Source organism: Ammodytes marinus (genome assembly GCF_949987685.1).
Source record: "Ammodytes marinus genome assembly, chromosome: 12".
Taxonomy (NCBI): domain Eukaryota; kingdom Metazoa; phylum Chordata; class Actinopteri; order Uranoscopiformes; family Ammodytidae; genus Ammodytes; species Ammodytes marinus.
Window position 1 is genome coordinate 25750877 of NC_137216.1, and position 3975 is coordinate 25754851.

Below are 3975 nucleotides of genomic sequence, written 5' to 3' on the forward strand. Positions count from 1 at the left end.
ACTTCCACCTGGATTGTCTCATTTTTCTATCAAATAAAAAAAGAATGCTCCAAAATTATACTAATGACTCTTTTAACTTGCATCATTTACACACATCTACATTGTTTTTACCTTCCAAAAATAACAAGACTACTGACTTAGCTCACAAACCTAACAGCTGAAAATAAGTGATTGGGCTCGAACAGCTAACTAAATGTAGCATTTCTTCTTGGTAAGATGCATGTAATGTTCATGCCCGTTGACTGCAACTAATACAAATGGATACGAACACGATCACACACACACGTTTGTACAATCTGTGCTTTCATCGACTGGTGTCATGACCAGAATTAAGATGTTATTGGACACAATGGATAATGGCCCGGCTCCTATTCTGCAGTTTCACTCTCTCCCACATGTGCACAGTCAATGAGAAATGAATAATCAATAGCAGTCCAGCTGGAGCCTGTGCAGTCCACTCAGCCCCTCCTGACTGGATGGGCCTTCTACTGTTCATAATGCATTTGTCTCTGGGTCTTGTAAGAGAGAAGCCTAATACCTTATATCTACTAACACCGGTGTTGGACTTCGCTAAAGCTTGTTCTGGCAAATTTGGAGTGTGCAGCCAGTTTCCAACATCAGACAGAATCCCTGAAAGAAGAAGAGTAAAGGCTATTTAAAGCTGCTCAGAGGAACTTCCAGTATTTGTTCGTTCTTGCACCCCCTTTGGACAAACTTGGTAGTGTTTTTACTATGCCAGCGGTTGTTCCTGGGTGAGCGTACCCGTGAAAAAAGGCATTGAGAAAAATTGTATAAAAATAGCATCCTTTGCACTGATGGTCTCGTTTGCTGTTGCTGTTACATCTAATTTATGATCATCAGAGGAAAAATTAGACTGTTTCAGAAATATTTCAAAGTTCCTCATAGCACCTTTTTAAAGCAGCATATAAAGTGGTCATTTGGGAATGACATGTCCCCATGTGGAGTAGCTTCTTATAGGTCTGGTTTCCTTTATTCGGGTTACATTGTTTATTAGATACACAGAATAGGATGCGAAGACACAGTAGACTGGGATTTGCTGCTGCCTCGGCTCACAATAAAACTAGAGCATGGATTTAAGGAGATTGTTTCCTTTATGTTGTAGGAGATTGTAAGCAAGCCCTGAGTATGACATGATATTTAATAAAAACAACCATTGAAAAAGACCAAGAAAAACAAGAAACCAGAAAACAAAATTGAAAAAGTGGTGACCTATACTCAAGTGCTGTACTCAAATCCAATGTTGAAAACCCTGTTCTTTACTGTTAATATTATATGTTGTATCTTACGCTTTATTCAACTATATATAGGAGCTTTATTTTTTCTTCACAGATTAATATTTTAAAGTATTGAATGAGTTTTAGACATGCTATGAATTGATTTTGAAACGTGAAACTTTAAAGAGAAGCAGTCAGATACATGCTCGGCGTCCGTCAGCTCCAACATAATGCTGCTTCTTGAATATTACAACACTGTAGAAATGTCTGTTTACTTTTTTCTTGACTGGATGACATGGTGGAATGGAGATGGAGGAATATATGGTGTTGCTTCTTTATTTTGGAAAGGATCTAAAATACTTCTGACACATAGAGGAAATATTCTTCTAGCGACCAGCAGGGGGCAATGTGGCTTCAAGTCAATGGCTGCTCTGTGTGTGTGTGTGTGTGTGTGTGTGTGTGTGTGTGTGTGTGTGTGTGTGTGTGTGTGTCTGTGTTTTCTCAGCATGAGGTAGCTGGTTAGTAGTGGATGGGTGCTGAGCTGACCACTGCAGAGCCCATTAGCTGTGAATCTTAGTGAGGACTGGTGGGAGGGTGAGTGTGTGTGAGTGTGTGTGTGTGTGCGTGTGTGTGTGTGTGTGTGTGTGTGTGTGTGTGTGTGTGTGTGTGTGTGTGTGTGTATATACGGTTTTTGTGTGTTGGTGTAAGGCTCAATGATAAGATTGAATTTGATCATTTCAAAAAATATATTTTGGAGTAAGTGATTAATTTATTAAACAATAAATGTCCCAGATATTTGTTCTACTGACCAATGGGGTCGCTCCATCATACAAAGTCATAACACAAGAAGAAACCTGCCGTCATTATGCAATTGATTGACAGGTCCTCAAATACACAGACTAACACTAGCATCGTCAATGTTTGCTGGTGCTGTATCTGAAGGCATTTAGCAGCTACAGTGCCAGAAGACCAGCAGCAAGCTAAAAGGGAAGTGGATATGAGACTTACCACGTGGTGGCTGTGAACTCAAAGACCCCATGTGAATGCTAATGTTATCCTGTAACACGCCGACTCAAAATGAGACAGTGTTGTAAATACAGCGCTTTGTTTTCCGCTGCACAAAGCATGTGTGTGTGTGTGTGTGTGTGTGTGTGTGTGTGTGTGTGTGTGTGTGTGTGTGTGTGTGTGTGTGTGTGTGTATGTGTGTGTATGTGTGTGTGTGTGTGTGTGTGTGTGTGTTGGAAGCAGAAATAGACACGGAGCTAAATTACCGCCCCCACTAGACGTGACTTCAGAGCCGCACTTTAAAGCACCTTTAATTTGAGTAGAGGATCATATGAGTGGCAAAGATGACAGCAAGGCTCTTACTCTCTCTCCCTCTTTCACTCAGACACACACACACACACACACACATACACACACACACACACACACACACACACACACACACACACACGCACACACATACACACACACACACACACACAGACTCATCGTACCATTGACCTCCATTGCGACTACAGTAATACCGTCTGATACGACAAGCACTCTGACTAATGCTCTATTACACACACACACACACACACACGCACGCACGCGCACACACACACACACACACTGACATACACACACACACACACACATGCACGCACGCCCTCCTTGGCTCCTCCATATTTCTAATCCTTTTACAGTCTGTGTCACACTCATATACATTTGGCACACAAACTCTGCCACCTAATCAATGATAATGGAATCTCTGTGTATCCTGCCTAGTAACACAAGCCTCTGTGTCATTAACATGCTAACCTACACTTTATATCACACGCATACACATGTCTGCATGTCGGAACGTGTATGTGCATCCCAACAGCACGCCAAATATGTCATACAGTGGATCCATGCTGTCACTGTGCCACACAAATCCCAAAGCGGATGGGGGAGTAATGGTTAACATTTAGAGCTCGGAAAATCTATATCGCCAAACAAGTAATGAATCAAATGACGATGAGTGATGTCAGAGCTTCCACTCATATTGATAACTTTTTCCCTGCAGTGTCAGGCAGTTGTTTTTTGCAGGGAAGTGAGCTGATCGCAGTTGGAAAAAGGTGGAGCATTTTGATGCTAAAAATTCAGATAGGTTGCGTTCCGAATCGCATACTTTCTACTATATAGTATGTAGAAAAAAGATTTAGGATGTCCCGATTCTTGTGGCCAGATTTAGGATGGTTAGAAGTACCCGGATGTCCTACTTCATGCGGCCAAGATTGTTAGTGTTGAAAAGTGCATCCTATTTGGGCGATTCTGACCCATAATCCAGTGCGCACGTGAAGTGACGTCACATCGACGAAGCCTCCATATGAAAACAAACGGGGATGCGACGGATATAAAAGCAAAAGGCAAGATCAAGGCGCAATGTTATGATGAAATAAGAGAGTAAAGTATGTCCCAATAGTATGCCTACTGCATCCTAACTAGATTCTTTTTATCGTCGGATGTAGTATGTAGAATAGAAAAAAGAAAGAGTATGCGATTCGGAACGCAACCATATTCTTTTAAGGAGTTGGTGGAGATACCAAAACACGCATAACGTCACATAATCGGAGACTCAAAATGAATGCTGGTGATGCTACGATGTAAATGTAAATAGGCAAAGTTAAAGGTGCTCCAAAGAACTTTCAGTTTGTTTTAATTTAGCGCCCCCTTTGGACAAAAGCCGTAGTGTTTTTACTTCGCCTGCTGT